Source organism: Hyla sarda, chromosome 6, assembly GCF_029499605.1.
Source record: "Hyla sarda isolate aHylSar1 chromosome 6, aHylSar1.hap1, whole genome shotgun sequence".
Taxonomy (NCBI): Eukaryota; Metazoa; Chordata; class Amphibia; order Anura; family Hylidae; genus Hyla; species Hyla sarda.
In genome coordinates, this window is record NC_079194.1 from 218149393 (window position 1) to 218172500 (window position 23108).

The window sequence follows — 23108 nt, forward strand, 5'->3', positions numbered from 1 at the left end:
GGAAGGAGCAGGGGGTAATGGAAGTAATGGAAGTGGGGGGGTGAATGGAAGCAAGGGGGGTGAATGGAAGCAGGGGCAGGAGGGGTGAATGGAAGAAAGAGCAGGGGGTGAATGGAAGCAGTGAGAGGGGGGGTAATAGAAGTGGAGGGTGAATGGAAGGAGGGGCAGGATGAGGTGTATGCAAGGAGCAGGGGGTTAATGGAAGCGGGGGGGGGGGGGGGGGGCAGGCACATTCTTTGCACAGGGGCCCTCTGCTGTCTGTGTCCGCCCCTGCACACATATACACACACACATACATACACATACACACACATATACACATACACACACTCACATATACACATACACACACTCACATATAAACACACATATACACACACACATACATACACATACATATACACATACACACACACACACTCACATATACACATACACTCACATATACACATACATATACACACACTCACATATAAACACACATACACACACACACACACTCACATATAAACACACATACACACACACACACACACACACACACATATACACACACATACACACACACATATACACACACTCACATATAAACACACACTCACATATACACACACATACACTCACACATACACACACTCACATATACACACACACACACGACAGTGACGTTTAGAATACCATGGCTTCTGTTTAGTAGACTGTCCTGTCTCATCAATCTTATAAGTCCAAGTTTTAAAATGAAGTTGTAAACTTGAAGTGGGATGTATTTTGTATTTAAGTTCTGCCTATTTATGACCATAAAAGGATCTAAAAAAATGTACCATTAAAATACCCCTTACTGTTCCTCTGCTGACAGCGCTGCTGCTAGTAAAGAATGATTCAAGCTGCATAACATAGATAAAGAATTATCTTTAAGCATCAGCAAGTTGTTTTGCTTTTTTACATTTACAGAATCGTCTTAACAGTGACTGAAAAGCACCAACATCAGAATTGGAAAGGAGCGTTTGGACGCAGGTTTACGCAAATCACAGGTAAGCCGATTGAATATAAAAGTAAAAAGTCAGTCAGGAGCCTAATAAGTGCCTTTTAAACTTTTGGAAAATGAAACTTTTGGGTAATAAATAACTCTTGTTGTAAAGGGCCATTCCTCACGTTAAAGGCTGCTCAATGCTGAGAACTAAGAAAAACAAAAACAAAAAAAAATGTCCAGTTTTAAACTTTAAAACAATAGTATTAAATCTCTACACTCCTCCAGTACTTACCTCAAATGACCACATATTTTACATGAAATAAAAGTAGTTAGGATGCTTAGAACTTTCTTATCATTCTAGCTAGAGGATGGGATCTTGGGGTCCTGAACACGTCTTGTGAGAATCCCTAAGCATTACTTCTACCACCACCAGATTATAGACCACAAACCATGATGGGAGTGACGGGAGTACCTGCCTGCTCCCGCTCATATAGCATTTATATCATAATCCTTCGCAAGTATGGAGTAACAAACAGGGATCATATTAAGGATCGTATCTAACATTGCCATAACAAAGCACAAGCATTAAGAAGTATTTATAACTCCAGCAGAATAACACTGATTTAGGGTCCGTTCACACATGCCGTATTTTGCTGAGTATTTTCTGCAACTGATTTTGCTACCCATTGACTCCAATGGGTAGGAAAATACGCAGCAGCAACCTGCAAAACTGCACATGTGACCAGACCCTTAAAGGGGTACTCCGGCGCTAAGACATCTTATCCCCTATCCAAAGGATAGGGGATAAGATGCCTGATCGCAGGGGGCCCGCCACTGGGGACCCCCGTGATCTTGCACGCAGCACCCCGTTACAATCAGGCCCTGGAGCACGTTCCCTCTGGGTCTGATTACTGGCAATCACGGGGGCTGGAGCATTGTGGCGTCATGGCCCTGCCTCCGTGTGACTTCACGCACCGCCCCCTCAATGCAAGCCTATGAGAGGGGGCATGACAGCTGTCACGCCCCCTCCCTTAGGCTTGTATTGAGGGGGCAGAGTGTGACATCACATGGGGGCGGGGGCATGACGTCACAATGCTCCGGCCCCCTTGATCGCCAGTAATCAGACCCAGAGTGAAGGTGCTCCGGGGACTGATTGTAACGGGGTCACCAGCGGCGGGACCCCCGCAATCAGGCATCTTATCCCCTATCCTTTGGATAGGGGATAAGATGTCTTAGCGCCGGAGTACCCCTTTAAGCATACTACGCAAACACAGGTGTCTCTGACATTTCTTACGAGATTCAAGCCACCTCACCACACGGACAAGCGTAGCATCCGTATCTTGGACTTTAGGAATGGTGATAGACGCCATTTTACAATTGTGCTTGTGCGTACACTATCCAATATATTTGTTTGGTTATTTAGTATGAGCATACTACTGACTGTCAATTATAGAGCAGAGATTTACCATACTAGTCAATAACTACACAGGGTACTACTATACCACTGGGAGCAATTCTACAAACTGCTACTGGCCACACATGAACTATTCAGTATTTAATACTGATACCGGTTATAATAGACTGAGAGCGCATTTGTTTTTACATGAGGAGTTTGGATATATACATACCATTTATATCTGTTTTCATTATATAATATCTGGAAAAGTTGTATATGATTTAATATTTTACTATACGGAGGAATAAACACCTATACAATTTTAATCTTTATGTTTCCAAAATGTTCTAAGGTTTGAGTGTCGGTACTATTGCATTTCATTTGCTGTTCTTTTTTACCTGGGGTATAAGTTGTTACTGTTTGCACTCGGCTTTACACATAGTCGGCAAATATTGGGATTCGTTCCTAATCACATCTATTTTTCAACATTTTCTGCGAGACATCAACTTCCTCAGAGTTTACCCAATGTAGGGTTTACTAGATTGGTCTTCAGCATATGTTTGCTATGGGGATTTTCTCCTACTCTGGACAGTTCTTAAAATGGACAGAGATGTCAGCAGAGAGCACTGTCCTCGTGATGTTAGCAGAGAGCTCCGTGTTCCAAAAAGAAAAGAATTTATTGTAGTATTCAGCAGCTAATACTGGAAGGATTAAGATTTTTTAATGGAAGTAATTTACAAATCTGTTTAACTTTCTGGCACCAGTTGATTTAATAAAAAAAAAAAAAAAGTTTTCCACTGGAGTACCCCTTTAAGTCAATGTTTATAATCACTGCAGTGTTTTATTAAAAAAAAGTGTTAAAGGTGGCCAACCCCTTTAACCCTTCAGGTTCAGGTTTTATAAATATATATATACAGGTTTCATAAATATATATACAAGGATGTATAGCATTACGACAAATTTATATATTCCTATCATGTTGTGCATGAAATGTTTACTCCCCGCAGCCTTACAGATACTAATTCTGAGCTGTTTATTTTACAGAGCTACTTATTGCTCAGTCCAGCCTCTGTGTGATCATTTTTCCGGAAAAGGAGGAACAGAAGTATTCCTCCATCAGCTTGGCAGTATAGTTTCCTGCCTTCATTACATAAAGAATCCCATTCAGAAGTCTCGCCAGGTATACAACTGTTTATGCAGATTTGGCATTGTATTCTGCATTGTATTCTGCATTGTATTCTGCATTGTATTCTGCATTGTATTCTGCATTGTATTCTGCATTGTATTCTGCATTGTATTGATTTGATGAACGCTTCTCTCTCCCCCCATCTCGCCCCCTCTCTCTCTCTCCCCCCACCTCCCCCCCTCTCTCTCTCTCCCCCCATCTCGCCCCCCTCTCTCTCATAGTCTGTGCACATTATTTGTCTCATGTTTGCTTCAGAAATAATAGTTAATGTATAAACGTAAAAGGGGATCTTTGTGATCTTGAATTGCTTTAGAGTTTAATGATGACAAATTCCCTTATTTAAGCAACACTTTGTAGTCTGCTGATAGCATTACACAATACTTTACCAGAATATCGTTCTGTTCACTGCAGAACAGATCTGTTTTATAAAAACGTGCATGCTATATTGCTTTAAGAACAGTGGTGTTCTTAGTATTCATTACCATTATGTTATCAGCATTTGAGCTTACTTTATAGCATGGAACTATAGCTTAGAGCAGGGGTTCTTAACCTTGTTGGAGGTACTGAACCCCACCAGTTTCATATGCGCATTCACCGAACCCCTCTTAATTGGAAAAATAAAATATGATTTTTTCAAATTCAAAACATAGGAGGTATATATTTAACCCCTTCAGGACGGAGCCCATTTTGGCCTTAAGGACAGGGGCGTTTTTTGCAATTCTGACCACTGTCACTTTAAACATTAATAACTCTGGGATGCTTTTAGTTATCAGTCTGATTCCGAGATTGTTTTTTCGTGACATATTCTACTTTAACATAGTGGTAAATTTTTGTCGATACTTGCATCCTTTCTTGGTGAAAAATCCGTAAATTTGATGAAAAATTTGAACATTTTGCATTTTTCTAACTTTGAAGCTTTCTGCTTGTAAGGAAAATGGATATTACAAATACATTTTTTTGGTTCACATATACAATATGTCTACTTTATGTTTGCATCATAAAATTGATGTGTTTTTACTTTTGGAAGACACCAGAGGGCTTCAACGGTCAGCAGCAATTTTCCGATTTTTCACAAAATTTTCAAATTCAGTATTTTTCAGGGACCAGTTCAGGTTTGAAGTGGATTTGAAGGGTCTTCATATTAGAAATACCCCATAAATGACCCCATTATAAAAACTGCACCCCCCAAAGTATTCAAAATGACATTCAGTAAGTGTTTTAACCCTTTAGGTGTTTCACACGAATAGCAGCAAAGTGAAGGAGAAAATTCACAATCTTCATTTTTTATACTCAGATGTTCTTGTAGACCCAATTTTTAAATTTTTATAAGGGGTAAAAGGACAAAATTGTTACTTGTATTTGTAGCCCAATTTCTCTCGAGTAAGGACATACCTCATATGTCTATGTAAAGTGTTCGGCGGGCGCAGTAGAGGGCTCAGAAGCGAAGGAGCGACAAGGGGATTTTGGAGAGTACGTTTTTCTGAAATGGTTTTTGGGGGGCATGTTGCATTTAGGAAGCCCTTATGGTGCCAGAACAGCAAAAAAAAACCACATGGCATACCATTTTGGAAACTAGACCCCTCGGGGAATGTAACATGGGATAAAGTGAACCTTAATACCCCACAGGTGTTTCACGACTTTTGCATATGTTAAAAAAAGAAAAAAAAATTTACCTAAAATGCTTGTTTTCCCAAAAATTTGTAATTTTTAAAAAGGGTAATAGCAGAAAATACCCCTAAAAATTTGAAGCCCAAGTTCTCCTGATTCAGAAAACACCCCATATGGGGGTGAAAAGTGCTCTGCTGGCGCACTACAGGTCTCGGAAGAGAAGGAGTCACATTTGGCTTTTTGAAAGCAAATTTTGCTCTGGGGGCATGCCGCATTTAGGAAGCCCCTATGGTGCCAGGACAGCAAAAAAAAAACACATGGCATATCATTTTGGAAACTAGACCCCTCGGGGAATGTAACAAGGGGTTAAGTGAACCTTAATACCCCACAGGTGTTTCACGACTTTTGCATGTGTAAAAAAAAAAAATGTTTTTTAACTAAAATGCTTGTTTTCCCAAAAATTTTACATTTTTAAAAAGGGTAAAAGCAGAAAATACCCCCCAAAATTTGTAAGGCAATTTCTTCCGAGTACGGCGATACCCCATATGTGACCCTAAACTGTTGCCTTGAAATACGACAGGGCTCCAAAGTGAGAGCGCCATGCGCATTTGAGGCCTAAATTAGGTACTTGCATAGGGGTGGACATAGGGGAATTCTACGCCAGTGATTTCCAAACTGGGTGCCTCCAGCTGTTGCAAAACTCCCAGCATGCCTGGACAGTCGACGGCTGTCCGACAATACTGGGAGTTGTTTTGCAACAGCTGGAGGCTCCGTTCTGGAAACAGTGGTGTACCAGACGTTTTTCATTTTTATTGGGGAGGGGGGTTGTATAGGGGTATGTGTATGTAGTGTTTTTTACTTTTTATTACATTTTTTGTGGTAGTGTAGTGTAGTGTTTTTAGGGTACAGTCGCACGGGCGGGGGTTCACAGTAGTTTCTCGCTGGCAGTTTGAGCTGCAGCAGAAAGTTTGCGGCAGCTCAAACTTGCAGCAGATACTTACTGTAATCCTCCGCCCATGTGAGTGTACCCTGTACTTTCACATTGGGGGGGGGGGGGGACATTCAGCTGTTGCATAACTACAACTCCCAGCATGCCCGTTGGCTGTTGGTGACTGCTGAGAGTTGTAGTTTTGCAACAACTGTAGGCACACTGGTTATGTATCACTGAGTTTGCGACCTAACTCAGTGTTTCACAACCAGTGTGCCTCCAGCTGTTGCAAAACTACAACTCCCAGCATGTACGGTGCATGGTGTACGGTGACTGCTGAGAGTTGTAGTTTGCAACAGCTGGAGGCACACCGGTCGTGAAACACTGAGTTAGGTAAAAAAAAAACTCTGTTTCACAACCAGTGTGCCTTCAGCTGTTGCAAAACTACAACTCTCAGCAGTCACCGACAGCCAATGGGCATGCTGGGAGTTGTAGTTATGCAACCAGCAGATGCACCACTACAACTCCCAGCATGCACTTTAGCTGTTTGTGCAAGCTGGGAGTTGTAGTTATACAACAGCTGAAGGTACACTTTTCCATAGAAAAATGTGTCTCCAGCTGTTGCAAAACCATAAGTCCCAGCATGCCCATAAGGGAATGCTGGGAGTTGTGGTGGTCTGCATCCTGCTGTTGCACAACTACAGCTCCCAGCATGCCCTTTTTGCATGCTGGGAGCTGTTGCTAAGCAACAGCAGGAGGCTGTCACTCACCTCCAACGATCCAGCCGCATGAGGTCAGTCCCGCCGCCGCCGCTGCTCCTGGGGCCCGGATCCCAACATTGACGCCGGGGATCGGGGTCCCCAGCACCCGGGGTGCACGTCCCGCACCCGCTCACGTCCTCCGGAAGAGGGGCGGAGCGGGTGCGGGAGTGACACCCGCAGCAGGCGCCCTGATTGGTCGGCCGGTAATCCGACATGGGGGGGCATAATGACCCCCCTGGGCGATATGCCGGGATGCCTGCTGAACGATTTCAGCAGGCATCCGGCTCCGGTCCCCAACCGGCTAGCGGTGGGGACCGGAATTCCCACGGGCGTATGGATACGCCCTCGGTCCTTAAGGACTCGGGATGCAGGGCGTATCCATACGCCCTATGTCCTGAAGAGGTTAAGTATATATTTATACATAGGTGCACAAAATGAACAAAACCATTAAGAACAAAGAAAAAAACCATGAAAACATGATTTTCACACAAAAACATAATGAATATTTACTGCAAATCAGTGTGACTTCTGCTGTTGTCTTTCAGAGACCAGTTCAGAAATGTGCGGCTTTACCTTAGCAAGTGCCACTCTCATGTCATTTTCGCAACAATGGCAGTGTTCCCCCACATTAGGCAGGCAGTGTTCCCCCACATTAGGCAGGCAGTGTTTCCCCACATTAGGCAGGCAGTGTTCCCCCACATTAGGCAGGCAGTGTTCCCCCACATTAGGCAGGCAGTGTTCCCCCACATTAGGCAGGCAGTGTTCCCCCACATTAGGCAGGCAGTGTTCCCCCACATTAGGCAGGCAGTGTTCCCCCACATTAGGCAGGCAGTGTTCCCCCACATTAGGCAGGCAGTGTTCCCCCACATTAGGCAGGCAGTGTTCCCCCACATTAGGCAGGCAGTGTTCCCCCACATTAGGCAGGCAGTGTTCCCCCACATTAGGCAGGCAGTGTTCCCCCACATTAGGCAGGCAGTGTTCCCCCACATTAGGCAGGCAGTGTTCCCCCACATTAGGCAGGCAGTGTTCCCCCACATTAGGCAGGGAGTGCTCCCCCACATTAGGCAGGCAGTGTTCCCCCACATTAGGTTGGCAGTGTTCCCCCACATTAAGCATGCAGTTTTCCCCCACATTAGGCAGGCAGTGTTCCCTCACATTAGGCAGAGTTCCCCCACATTAGGCAGGCAGTGTTCCCTCACATTAGGCAGAGTTCCCCCACATTAGGCAGGCAGTGTTCCCCCAAATTAGGTTGGCAGTTTCCCCCCACTTTAGGCAGGCAGTGTTCCCCCACATTAAGCAGGCAGTGTTCCCCCACATTAGGCAGGCAGTGTTCCCCCCACATTAGGCAGGCAGTGTTCCCCCCACATTAGGCAGGCAGTGTTCCCCCACATTAGGCAGGCAGTGTTCCCTCACATTAGGCAGAGTTCCCCCACATTAGGCAGGCAGTGTTCCCCCACATTAAGCATGCAGTGTTCCCCCACATTAGGCAGGCAGTGTTCCCCCACATTAGGTTGGCAGTGTTCCCCCACATTAAGCATGCAGCTTTCCCCCACATTAGGCAGGCAGTGTTCCTCCACATTAGGCAGGCAGTGTTCCCTCACATTAGGCAGAGTTCCCCCACATTAGGTTGGCAGTGTTCCCCCACATTAGGTTGGCAGTGTTCCCCCACATTAAGCAGGCAGTGTTCCCCCCACATTAGGCAGGCAGTGTTCCCCCCACATTAGGCAGGCAGTGTTCCCCCCACATTAGGCAGGCAGTGTTCCCCCACATTAGGCAGGGCAGTGTTCCCCCACATTAGGCAGGGCAGTGTTCCCCCACAGTAGGCAGGGCAGTGTTCCCCCACAGTAGGCAGGGCAGTGTTCCCCCACAGTAGGCAGGGCAGTGTTCCCCCACATTAGGCAGGCAGTGTTCCCCCACATTAGGCAGGCAGTGTTCCCCCCACATTAGGCAGGCAGAGTTCCCCCACATTAGGCAGGCAGTGTTCCCCCACATTAGGCAGAGTTCCCCCACATTAGGCAGGCAGTGTTCCCCCAAATTAGGTTGGCAGTTTCCCCCCACTTTAGGCAGGCAGTGTTCCCCCACATTAAGCAGGCAGTGTTCCCCCCACATTAGGCAGGCAGTGTTCCCCCCACATTAGGCAGGCAGTGTTCCCCCCACATTAGGCAGGCAGTGTTCCCCCACATTAGGCAGGCAGTGTTCCCTCACATTAGGCAGAGTTCCCCCACATTAGGCAGGCAGTGTTCCCCCACATTAAGCATGCAGTTTCCCCCCACATTAGGCATGCAGTGTTCCCCCACATTAGGTTGGCAGTGTTCCCCCAAATTAGGCAGGCAGTGTTCCCCCACATTAGGCAGGCAGTGTTCCCCCACATTAGGCAGGCAGTGTTCCCCCACATTAGACAGGCAGTTTTCCCCCACATTAGGCAGGCAGTGCTCCCCCACATTAGGCAGGGAGTGCTCCCCCACATTAGGCAGGCAGTGTACCCCACATTAGGCAGGCAGTTTCCCCCCACATTAGGCAGGCAGTGTTCCCTCACATTAGGCAGAGTTCCCCCACATTAGGCAGGCAGTGTTCCCCCAAATTAGGTTGGCAGTGTTCCCCCACATTAAGCATGCAGTTTTCCCCCACATTAGGTAGGCAGTGTTCCCCCACATTAGGCAGGCAGTGTTCCCCCACATTAGGCAGGCAGTGTTCCCCCACATTAGGTTGGCAGTGTTCCCCCACATTAAGCATGCAGCTTTCCCCCACATTAGGCAGGCAGTGTTCCTCCACATTAGGCAGGCAGTGTTCCCTCACATTAGGCAGAGTTCCCCCACATTAGGTAGGCAGTGTTCCCCCACATTAAGCAGGCAGTGTTCCCCCACATTAGGCAGGCAGTGTTCCCCCACATTAGGCAGGCAGTGTTCCCCCACATTAGGCAGGCAGTGTTCCCCCCACATTAGGCAGGAGAGTGTTCCCCCACATTAGGCAGGCAGTGTTCCCCCCACATTAGGCAGGCAGTGTTCCCCCCACATTAGGCAGGCAGTGTTCCCCCCACATTAGGCAGGGCAGTGTTCCCCCCACATTAGGCAGGGCAGTGTTCCCCCCACATTAGGCAGGGCAGTGTTCCCCCACATTAGGCAGGGCAGTGTTCCCCCCACATTAGGCAGGGCAGTGTTCCCCCACATTAGGCAGGGAGTGTTCCCCCACATTAGGCAGGGAGTGTTCCCCCACATTAGGCAGGGAGTGTTCCCCCACATTAGGTAGGCAGTGTTCCCCCACATTAGGTAGGCAGTGTTCCCCCACATTATGTAGGCCAGTGGTCTTCAACCTGCGAACCTCCAGATGTTGCAAAACTACAACTCCCAGCTGGGAGTTGTAGTTTTGCAACATCTGGAGGTCCACAGGTTGAAGACCACTGATATAGGCAGTGTTCCCCCACAGACATACAGCCTCCAGCCATATACAGTGTATGGCTGGAGGCTGTATGCCTGTGTACTGCCCACTTCAGTGCTCTGACCACCGCTCCGGCTATAGCAGTTGGTCTCGGGACCGGTGGTCGGAGCACCGAAGATGACGTGCCGCTGGTCACTTACCAAGCTGGCCAGCGCGGGTCTTCCTCCTTCCCTATTCTCTGGTCCTCGGCGCCTTCATTTCCATGGGCACACGCATGGTACGTCAGTGATGTCCCAGCGTGCCCTATGTCCCGGCGGCCCTGCGTTTATAAACTTAACATGGGGCCGCAGGGAATTAATAGTGATGGGGGGAATTGCCCCAAGAAATTGCACTCCTTGTACTCTGCAATAAAAACGTACATCTTAAAGGAGATACATCATCCAAGAAAACGCATCCCCTATTCCTATTTAAAGGATAGAGGATAGGTTTTAGAGACACATAGAGAGGGCACGTCGGATGCCTTTTTGGGGGGGGGGGGGTCCCTTTGAATAGGGGATACGTTTTCTTGCATGATACTTCTTTAAACATCAGTTTTGTCATTCATTCTTACCAGTAAATGGAAGTTCAAGAGTGTTAAAACTACTTACTGGTAAGAGATATAGAAAGATAAGATAAAAATAGAAAGAGGAAATTGAGTTTAAGCAGATTGCAACACTGTGCAGAAAAAATGATAAAAGAGGAGTAGTACTTTGTTCTAAGCATTGGGGGTGGTAATTAAGACTCATACCTTCAGTGGCTTGTTGCATATCCTAATGATATGTCAAAACAAAATATTAGTAGGGAAAAACTTTTAAAATGACCTATGGTTGTATTAGAAATTGAGTTTTTATTCAACACTGATCCCAACACTGTTTTTGTTTTGTTGCTGTGCCTCTCTGTTCTTGATATACAGGGATTTCAATATTTGGTTGACTATCTGGTGGCCAAGAAATGTTATTTATATTTTATTTAACCCATAAATTAATCAATACAGATCACGGCATCTGCAGCAGTGCGCCACTTAAAATGGAGGATCGGATCGTCCACAGTGCTGCCGCGGGGATCCAGCCGTCTCCCGGGGTCTTCTGCTCTGGTATGAGATCGAGAAGACCAGAGCAGAAGATCGCCGATAACACTGATCAGTGCTATGCCCTATGCATAGCACTGAACAGTATTAGTAATCAAATGATTGCTATAAATAGTTCCCTATGGATACGCAAAAAGTAAGAAAAAAATAAAAAAGTAGAAAAATTTGAAAAATACCCTTCCCCAATAAAAATGTAAATCGTTCCTTTTTCCATTTCACCCTCAAAAAGCGTAATTTTTTTACACCCCCCCCCCCCCCCAAAAAAAAAAGAAAACATTTTTAAAAACATATTTGGTATTGCCGCACGCGTAAATGTTCGAACTATCGACATTTAATGTTAATTATACCATATTGTGAACATTGTAAATGTAAAAAAAATAAATAAATCCAAAATTGCTGCTTTTTTCTCACATTTTATTAAAAAAAAAGTAATAAAAAGCGATTAAAATTAAATATAAGCAAAAGTGGAACCGATAAAAACTACAGATCATGGCACTAAAAATTAGTCCTCATACCGCCCCGTATACAAAAAATGTGAAAGTTATAAGTGGTCAAAATAGGGCAATTTTAAACGTACTAATTTTGTTAACCCCTTAATGACTCATAACATAACTACATGCAGGAAAATGTTTACATTTAAAATTGTCATCTTCTGACCCCTATAACTTTTTTATTTTTCCGCTTACGGGCCGGTATGAGGGCTCATTTTTTGCGTTGTGTTCTGAAGTTTTTATCAGTACCATTTGCATTGATTGGACTTTTTGATTGCTTTTCATTCATTTTTTTATGATGTAAAAAGTGACCAAAAATACGCTATGTTGGACTTTGGAATTTTTTTGTGCGTACACCATTGACCGTGTGGTTTCATTAACGATATATTTTTATAGTTCGGACATTTACGCACACGGCAATACCACATATGTTTATTTTTATATACACAGTTTTTTTTATGGGAAAAGGGGGGTGATTCAAACTTTTATTAGGGAAGGGGTTAAATGACCTTTGTTAAAAAAAAAATGTCACTTTTTTTTTTGCAGTGCTATAGCTCCCATAGGGAGATTGGATGCGACGGAGCAAGGTAAGGGGGTCTCTGCTCACGTCCTAGCTGATCGGGACATCGCGATTTTATTGCGATGTCCCGATCAGCCCGACCGAGCTGCCGGGAAGCGTTTACTTTCACTTTCAGACGCGGCGGTCAACTTTGATCGCCGCGTCTGAAAGGTTAATAGCGTGCAGCATAACGATCGGTGCCACGCGCTATTAGCCCAGGGTCCCGACTATGACTAGCAGCCGGGACCGACCTGGTGTGATGCGGGGTCACGGCGTGACCCCGTTTTAAACACCGGGACCAGGCTCAGGGCGTACAGGTATGCCCTGAGTCCGGTACTCTGGTGAAAAACTTTTTTTTTTTTTAAATCAACTGGTGCCAGAAAGTTAAACAGATTTGTATATTACTTCTATTAAAAAATCTTAATCCTTCCTGTACTTATCAGCTGCTGAATACTACAGTGGAAATTCTTTTCTTTTTGAAACACAGAGCTCTCTGCTGACATCACGAGCACAGTGCTCTCTGCTTACATCTCTGTCCATTTTATGAACTGTCCAGAGCAGCATATGTTTGCTATGGGGATTTTCTTTTACCCTGGACAGTTCCTAAAATGGACACAGATGTCAGCAGAGATCACTGTGCTCGTGATGTCAGCAGAGAGCTCTGTGTTTCAAAAAGAAAAGAATTTCCACTGTAGTAATCAGCACCTAATAAGTTCTTTTGTCTAAGTGTTGTCGCTGGAGTATTGTTTTTCTGTTTTTATTAAATAAAAGTATTATGGCAGAAGTTTTACCACTGTTGTCATTTGTTAACACCCTGTAAGCTTCTGCTGATAATGTATGGTAATGTCATTAACAAAAGAACACACATTTCCTGGTGTCTTGTAGACATATTATGCTAGTAGTAGTAATAGCTAATGTTCCATACCATGATAAAAATTACAAAATGCATTACCTTGTAAAATGTAATTCATAGAAGCATATGTGAGAGACATTTTTTTCAATTTTTTTATTTATTTTTTGCTGTGTAACTCCCAATGACAGAGGAGACATCGTCTGCTCTCCACCTGCCTAAATTAAAGGGGTTATCCAGGAAAAAAACTTTTTTTTATATATCAACTGACTCCAGAAAGTTAAACAGATTTGTAAATTACTTCTATTAAAGAATCTTAATCCTTTCAGTACTTATGAGCTGCTGAAGTTCAGTTGTTCTTTTCTGTCTAAGTGCTCTCTGATTACATGTGTCTCAACTCAACTTCAGCAGCTGATAATTATTGAAAGGATTAAGATTTTTTAATAGAAGTAATTTACAAATCTGTTTAACTTTCTGGCACCAGTTGATTTAAAAAAAAAAAAAAAAAAAAGTTTTTCACCGAAGTACCCCTTTAAGAGGTTAAAATTGTTTGAGATTTTTTTTAAAGCGGTACAATTATAAAAAAGCATATAACATGGGTATCATTTTAATTTTACTAACCCACAAAATAAAGAAAACATGTACCGTATTTTTTGCCGTATAAGACGCACTTTTTCTTCCGCAAAACTGGGGGGAAAAAGTCGGTGCGTCTTATACAGCGAATAAACCCCTATCGCGGCGGTCCCTGTGGCCATCAACGGCCGGGACCCGCGGCTAATACAGGACATCACCGATCGCGGTGATGCCCTGTATTAACCCTTCAGACGCAGCAATCAAAGCTGACCACCGCGTCTAAAGGGAAGGTGACATTAACCCGGCTGTTCAGTCGGGCTGTTCGGGACCGCCGCAATTTCACCGCTGTGGTCCCGAACAGCCCGACTGAATAGCCGGGTTAGTGCTTACAGGACACCGGGGGGTACCTTACCTGCCTCCTCGGTGTCTTCTCCGTTCAGGGATCCCCTATATGGCCGGCACTCTCCTTCCTCGTCATCACGTTGTCGCGTACGTGCGTCGGCGTGCGTAACGACGTGATGGCGGCGACAGAGAGCGAGGATACCCGGCCGACAGCAGAGACGTTCCGGAGCGACGGGGACACGGCGACAGCGATGGAGCGACATCCAGGGCAGCGGTGAGGGGTCTGGAGCGGCGGGGACACGTGAGTATTACCTCCTATGCAGTGGTCTTCAATCTGCGGACCTCCAGATGTTGCAAAACTACAACTCCCAGCCAACGGCTGTCCGGGCATGCTGGGAGTTGTAGTTTTGCAACATCTGGAGGTCCGCAGGTTGAAGACCACTATTGGGTTCAAAATCTTTATTTTTTTAGATTTTGCCCCTAAAAATTGGGTGCGTCTTATACGCCGGTGCGTCCTATAGGACGAAAAATGCGGTAGTTTTTACCTTAAAAATTCACAAAAATGGATAGTATACATTGGATCATAGGTGAGTATACTACCCTATACTCACCTATGATCCAATGCATACTATCCATTTTTGTGAATGTAAATAATACTGGCCCACACCAGTCGCTACACGAATATAGTGTTGTACTTTAATAAATATATTGCATATGAAATATGTTGTTCTTGATTTTTGTGATATTGTCCTAACATATTTCCTCCTACCCCAGACGAGTAACGTCTACACAAGTTACGTCTATGCGCCCTAATTTTTACCTTAGAAATCCGGCCAATGTATTTTTCCCATTTTAATCTAGACTGTATCTTGTTTTCCCTACCAATTTCTTCTCTAAGGTCCCTATATATTTGAACCTTAGTTATTTTCCCCTCCGGTCTATTAATAATTTGTTCGAGGGCACTATTTAGAACAACCTCAAGTAAAGAATGGTCTAATACAGTGATCCCTCAACTTACAATGGCCTCAACATACAATAGTTTCAACATACAATGATCTTTTCTGGACCATTGTAACTTGAAACCAGACTCAACATACAATGCTATGGACAGTCCAGATCTGTGAAACGTGTCAATGAACTGACCAATCAGAATGGGCAATTTACTGGTAAAACTCCTGTATTACTGAAGCGTATGCACTGACTGGTGTCTGGTAGCGCCCCCTTCAGTACAGGGAGGTATTACATGTTCTGTACACTTTACCTGTGCCAGGGTTAGCTGCTCCTTTGGACACCAGGTGAGGGCGGCTCCATGCTACTTTTTTAGGACACAGTGTACTGTACAGGACCCCGAAGAAGCTCCTGTCCTCTACATAGACCAGCATTTCCCAACCAAGGTGCCCCCAGCTGTTGCAAAACTACAACTCCCAGCATGCCCGGACAGCCTTTGGCTGTCCGGGCATGCTGGGAGTTGTAGTTTTGCAACAGCTGGAGGCTCCCTGCTTGGGGAAACACTGACATAGACAGTGATTACAGCTCCCAGCAGATATTTCTTACTTTTATATGTAAGGATTTGCTTTATCTCTATTAGTTAACTACTTATTTTTCTTTAATCCTCATTTTTTCCTATTTTTGGATGACATTTTGGTGCCTTTAGAACCAATTACCAGGTTTCCATAGAGTTCTGGTCTCAACATACAATGGTTTCAACATACAATGGTCGTCCTGGAACCAATTAATATTGTAACTCGAGGGACTACTGTATTTGCGAATCTGCCCCCTTCAACTGTATGTACCAGAAAATCTGGTGGTTCAACAGTCCAGCACTTCTCTGAAGTTCATTAAAACTCATAAGCTCCCCTCTCTGATACAATTGTGAATATTTTTTTTTATATTTCTTGTGACCCAAAAACCTTCTCGTCCTAAAATTTTTTTCTACCTAACTTTAAATATACCATATTGTAGTGAAGGATAGACTATTCTTCACGCCGCAAATATATTTCACCGAATCCCATGCCTTATTAATTAGTTCAGAATATGAAAAAAAAAGTAACCCTTTATTAACCAGCTGACCCGACCCCAGGAGTTCAAAAATATCTAACCTCATTTGTGCATTATCAATACAGTGTTTTATAATTTGAGAATTCTTACCTTGCCTTATCATCCCCATCTGCCTGGCTAAAAATAAAGTTTAAAGTCAGGAAGAGTAACCCGCCATCTTGTTCAGCTAGGGAGAAAAAGGAATATTTTAATCTTGCACATTTGCCACTTTCCACTAAAAAATGTATACACCTGGAAAGAACATTCTGCTGTGCTTTTTCTGCAAGCACACAGTCAGATTACTCTATTTTCTTTATTAAATTGAATTTCCAGAGCATCCCATACCTTGTTGTGCCCCTATTCCTAATCCAGAAAGACGGAATGTTAGTTAAAATAAATTAATCTTTATCAACTATAGCAAGCTGATAAGACTGAATCTAAGGCCAACCATTTCTTATTGTCTGATGGGCAAGATCGAATATCAGTAACATAGAAGAATGGACAGAAATGGACTTTGGTTTAAATATAATTTAATTCGCCAACTCTGCAGTGGAGGTAACATTGTAGTTTAACAAAGCTAATTTATTTTTATACAATGCCTTCCAGTTATCTACCCAATCAACTAGCGAGGTATGTAGGTAGCCAGATATCCCCCCCCCTCTTTGTCCCCGGTTGAATAAAAAGTTAAAAAAACAAATAGATACTCATCAGGTACCGATGAGTGACGTCATCACGCCTGAACTGCATGAGTGCAGCGGCCACATTCTACTGTCAGTGTAAGCTGCAGGCCTGAAGCTTACACTGACAGGGAGCTTTCAGCTGTATGTATGTGTATGCGCATACAGGTGAAATGTCACGTCCGGCAGGGAAGGACTGCACACTATTCTCGCCCACTCCCCTGTCCCTGCCTACTTACGTACCTGCCCTAGACGACAGGTCTGTAACCACGGTGACAGTCCCTTCCTAAATAATTGAGGGACAGTCAAAAAGTCAAAACAATAAACTACAAAACTGACAAAAGGTCGGGAAAGGCTGGATGTACACAACTATCAGAAAACAAACCTAAACACGCACACAGAAAAATACGTAGTCAGAGGGCCGAGTCCAAACCTGGAGAAGGACAGTATCAAAGGGAAGTCAAAAGCAAAGCCAAAAGTCACAAAACCAGAATAAACAGAATGAGCACAGAGATAGCTAGGTAAGTTACTAAGAACTATCACAAGCATAGAATGAATGAAAAGGGCCTTCATATATATGCCTGAGCTACAACCAGGAAGACTCTAATTGGCTCAGCAAGCTTAACCACACCCAGGAGCACAGAGGCGTCATCCCAGCAACCAAAACAAACAACGGGGCTAGAAATCATTAACCCTATGGGTTCTGGCAGAACCAGTCATCACATGAAAGCTGCATTTGCTCACCTGGAAATCTGGAACATGTGTTCCAAATCCTCATGAGCTAGCGAACTGGAGCCAGACTCGGGCTGTGGGGGCCAGGCCAAGGACTATAGCCCCATTAGCCCCATAACAACACCACTGGTGACAACAATAATAGAGGTTGAAGCCTAATTGAAGTTCAGTGCTAGTAAAATACTTCTTCAGATCTTTAAAGTGCACAATGCCACTTCTGACAATTCATCTCTACTCACTTAAACATAATTTAATTGCCTGGCATTGGTCTTGTAACTAAATCATGAGATGCCTTTACTTTTATTAATAGTCAATTGTTTATGATCTACACCCTAAATGTGGTGGTGGACCCACTTATCTAGACTGCAAAAGCTGTAGATGTGCTATAACCTATTCATTTTAGGAATCTCTGCTTTAGGGGTTCACAGAAAATACATTTATCTTGTATTTTTTTTTATCTCACCTGGTTTTTGCAACAAATGTCTATACCCACTGTCAATTAGAGACTGTTCCAGTAAAGTGTGAATTGAGAATCTGGAAAAAGTTGCAATTGGAAAAAAACTACTTGATGGATTTCATACCATCTCCTTTCCTTTTTCTTTTGTCTAAGTGTTGTCGCTGGAGTATTGTTTTTCTGTTTTTATTAAATAAAAGTTTTATGGCAGAAGTTTTACCACTGTTGTCATTTGTTAACACCCTGTAAGCTTCTGCTGATAATGTATGGTAATGTCATTAACAAAAGAACACACATTTCCTGGTGTTTTGTAGACATATTATGCTAGTAGTAGTAATAGCTAATGTTCCATACCATGATAAAAATTACAAAATGCATTACCTTGTAAAATGTAATTCATAGAAGCATATGTGAGAGGCATTTTTTTCTATTTTTTTTTTTTTGCTGTGTAACTCCCAATAACAGAGGAGACATCGTCTGCTCTCCACCTGCCTAGATTAAAGGGGTATTCCAGGAAAAAAACTTTTTTTAATATATCAACTGACTCCAGAAAGTTAAACAGATTTGTAAATTACTTCTATTAAAGAATCTTAATCCTTTCAGTACTTATGAGCTGCTGAAGTTCAGTTGTTCTTTTCTGTCTAAGTGCTCTCTGATTACGTGTCTCAACTCAACTTCAGCAGCTGATAATTATTGAAAGGATTAAGATTTTTTAATAGAAGTAATTTACAAATCTGTTTAACTTTCTGGAGCCAGTTGATATAAAAACAAATTTTTTTTCCTGGAATACCCCTTTAACCTCTTCAGGACACAGGGCGTATGGATACGCCCTGCATTCCGAGTTCTTAAGGACCGAGGGCGTATCCATACGCCCGTGGGAAATCCGGTCCCCACCGCTAGCCGGTTGGGGACCGGAGCCGGATGCCTGCTGAAATCATTCAGCAGGCACCCTGGCACATCGCCGAGGGGAGTCCTGAGACCCCCCCCCCCCCCCCTTGTTGGCGATCGGAGAAAATCGCATGTCAATTCAGACATGCGATTTTCTCCAATTCCGGGCAACCCCCCGTTCTGCCCGCCCCTGGATGTCGAGGGGCTCTGGGAAGAAGATGGAGGCCGTACCTGCAGGAGAAGATGCCTGGGGACCTGGGATCTTCGCTGGAGCCTGCTGGATCTTTGCTCAGGTAGGGAATCGACAGTGGGGGGGGGGGGGGATTGAAAGGGAAAGTAAAACGATCTTTACTGTGGAAAACCACTAGGGGGGCCAAACTGCAACTCCCAGCATGCCCAGACAGTCAAAGGCTGTCTGGGCAGGCTGGGAGTTGTAGTTTTGCAACATCTGGAGGGTCACAGTTTGGAGACCACTGTTACAGTGGTGCCCAAACAGTAGCCCTCCAGATGTTGCCAAACTACAACTCTCAGCATGCCTCGACTGCCCAGGCATGCTGGGAGTTGTAGTTCTGTAACATCTGTCCCTTCAGATTTAGCAATTTTCGTGACATTTTTGAAAATTGCTGCTCTACTTTAAATCCCTCTAATTTTTTCAAAAAGTAAAGGTATGTCCATTTTATGATGCCAACATAAAGTGATGCAAGTGCTGGTGCTAGGCAGGAAAGGTACCAGGTTCTGTAGCGCAATCCAACACTCCGGCAACTTCTTGGGATAAAAAGTTCAATTTATTTAGCCAAAAACATAACGCGTTGCGAAGGTTTAGACCCTCTTCATCAGATGTACAGGCAATGTATGACCATGGTTAAACAGAGCAGGTTTAAATGTGAAACAAGGGCGCCAAAAAGCCACTAGGCTCCGCCCCCTAGTGGGCGTGGGGACTGTCTCACATACACAGAATCAAGCTAAGTTAAAAGATACTTTAAAATAGCATACAATCATGCTGCAGTAACGTCAATACAATAAATACAATATATAGTTTAAAAAAGAATGGTTACAAGATATGTTGGAAATATCAGAGTGTGTCTGTCGGCGTTCCGCTTTCATTAGCGGAGCCGCCGGCAGTGTGCGCATGCGCGAACTCAGGAAGTTAATAATGATGACGGAAACCTAGTAGCACAATGTAGCGGCACGGCGTGTGTGTCGCTGGTACATTGTGTCAGCTTATAGGGAATAAGTGGGCTGCGGGGCAATGTGCTTACAATTAGAGAGCTTCAAAGTTAGAAAAATGCAAAATTTTCATGAAATTTTGGGATTTTTCACCTAAAAAGGATGCAATTAATGCCAAAAATTTACCACCAAAATAAAGTAGAATATGTCACGAAAAAACTATTTCAGAATCAGAATATTCGGTAAAAGCGTTTTCATGTTATTAATTCGTAAAGTGACGGTGGTCAGAATTGCGAAAAACGGCTCAGTCCTTAAGGTGAAAAAGGGCTGCGTCCTTAAGGGGTTAAGTAAGCAGTAAAATATTTTTTAAAAGAAAATATGCTTTTTTTACAAAAAAAATAAAAAAAAGTTATGGCTCATGGGATTCGAAGATGTAAGAATGAAAACACCAAAAATCACTGTGGCAGCAATAAGGTTTTGAAGCAGTGTCTTCAATAAGTCTGAGATTACCTGAGTCTGAGATTATAAATAATCTAAGGGCAGATAAAATAGAGCTTGTGTTTTTTTTTATATTGTTATTACTCTATGCTTTTATTAATCCCAGTGTCTGTTCTGTGTCATGTTCCCTACCACCCTTAAAAAAACTTTCTCAAACCATTTATAAATATGACAAAAGGTTCAAGGTGTTCAATTAGTCTCCAAATTACCCAGATCTCAATCTATTCATGCATCTGTAGGATGTTCAAATTCATGAAGGCCCCTCCTTGCAACTCACAAGAGTTAAAGGGGTACCCCGCTGCTCAGAGTTCAGAACAAAATGTTCCGAACGCTTAAAGCTGGCGCTGGGGGCTCGTGACGTTACGAGCCATCGGCTCTAAGCATTCGGAACATTTTGTTCCAAATGCTGAGCAGCGGAGTACCCCTACTGTCTTGGTCAAAATATATTAGGTCAAATGAAGGGCCAGTGCTGTGTGTTTTTATGGCGGGGATAGAATAAGGTGACGTGGGTCCCCATCAGTTTCCCACCGACATGATCACCAGTGATCCCCACTAATGGGTTTCCATTGCAGCCTGAGCCTAGGCCTCATCGGCCATATCTGTAGCTAACAGGAAGAATACACTGCACTAGTGTTACACCCCAGTTTCATGAACACTGCTCAAAAAAATAAAGGGAACACTAAGATACCACTTCCTAGATCTGAATGAATGAACAAATCATATAAAATACTTTCGTCTTTACATAGTTGAATGTGCTGACAACAAAGTCACACAAAAATTATCAATGGAAATCAAATTTATCAACCCATGGAGGTCTGGATATGGAGTCACACTCAAAATCAAAGTAGAGAACCACACTACAGGCTGATCCAACTTTGATGTAATGTCCTTAAAACAAGTCAAAATGAGGCTCAGTAGTGTGTGTGGCCTCCACATGCCAGTATGACCTCCCTACAATGCCTGAGCATGCTCCTGATGAGGTGGCGGATGGTCTACTGAGGGATGTCTCCCAGACTTGGACTAAAGCATCTGCCAACTCCTGGACAGTCTGTGGTGCAATGTGGCGTTGGTGGATGGAGAAAGACATGATGTGCTCAATCGCATTCAGGTCTGGGGAACGGGCGGGCCAGTCCATACCATCAACGCCTTCCTCTTGCAGGAACTGCTGACACACTCCAGCCACATGAGGTCTAGCATTGTCTTGCATTAGGAGGAACACAGGGCCAACTGCACCAGCATATGGTCTCACAAGGGGTCTGAGTATCTCATCTCCATACCTAATGGCAGTCAGGCTACCTCTGGCAAGCACATGGAGGGCTGTGCAGCTCCCCAAAGAAATGCCACCCCACACCATTACTGACCCACCGCCAATCCCGTCATACTGGAGGATGTTTCAGGCAGCAGAACGTTCTCCACGGCATCTCCAGACTCTGTCACGTTTATCACATGTGCTCAGTGTGAACCTGCTTTCATCTGTGAAGAGCACAGGGCATCAGTGGCGAATTTGCCAATCTTGGTGTTCTCTTGCAAATGCCAAACGTTCTGCACAGTGTTGGGCTGTAAGCACAAACCCCACCTGTGGATGTCGGTCCCTCATACCACCCTCATGGAGTCTGTTTCTGACCATTTGAATGGACACATGCACACTCGTTGCCTGCTGGAGGTCATTTTGCAGGGCTCTGCCAGTGCTCCTTCTGCTCCTCCTTGCTCAAAGGCGGAGGTAGTGGTCCTGCTGATGGGTTGTTGCCCTCCTACGGCCTCCTCCATGTCTCCTGATGTATTGACCTGTCTCCTGTTTGCGCCTCCATGCTCTGGACATTACACTGACAGACACAGGAAACCTTCTTGCCACAACTCGCATTGAAGTGCCATCCTGGATAAGCTGCACTACCTGAGCCACTTGTGTGGGTTGTGGACTCCGTCTCATGCTACCACAAGAGTGAAAGCACCGCCAGCATTAAAAAATGACCAAAACATGAGCCAGGAAGCATAGGAACTGAGAAGTGGTCTGTGGTCACCACCTGCAGAACTCCTTTATTGGGGGTGTCTTGCTAATTGCCTATAATTTTCATCTGTTTGGACAGTGTGATTTCACAGAAGTGTGATTGACTTGGAGTTACATAGTGTTGTTTAAGTGTACCCTTTATTTTTTTGAGCAGTGTATCTTACTTTGGCTTCATATGTATAAATGTGTAACATTTTAATATTACTTTTACTTATGCCTGACGAACAAACCTAAGTAACACTTATAAGTGCCAATATGGGTCTCCCTTTCACACAGATGCCATCATTCTTATCCATTTAGGTATAATGGTCTACCCTCCCTTTTGTTGTGGGACATTGGGTTGAGCATTTTTTTTTTCTTTTGGCTAAATACTGTTGTCAGAAATATAAAAAATGTCCCAGCCCAAGTTTCTTCACTGCTTCCTTACCCAAGCATGCATGGCATAGCCATAAGGTCAAGTTTTCACTTGTTTTTTTTTGGGTGGG

General features: G+C 44.0%; 1 protein-coding gene across 4 annotated transcripts in view; it reads left to right on the forward strand.

Annotated features, from left to right (window-relative positions):
- LOC130276714 (dipeptidase 2-like) overlaps window positions 1-23108 on the forward strand; it is an 82357-nt gene that overhangs the window by 27088 nt on the left and 32161 nt on the right. For all 4 annotated transcript variants that reach the window (XM_056526443.1, XM_056526440.1, XM_056526444.1 and 1 more), the window contains exons 2-3: window positions 952-1031; window positions 3411-3546. The gene's annotated coding sequence lies outside the window, so the exon portion shown is untranslated. The remainder of the gene's footprint in view (window positions 1-951; window positions 1032-3410; window positions 3547-23108) is intronic.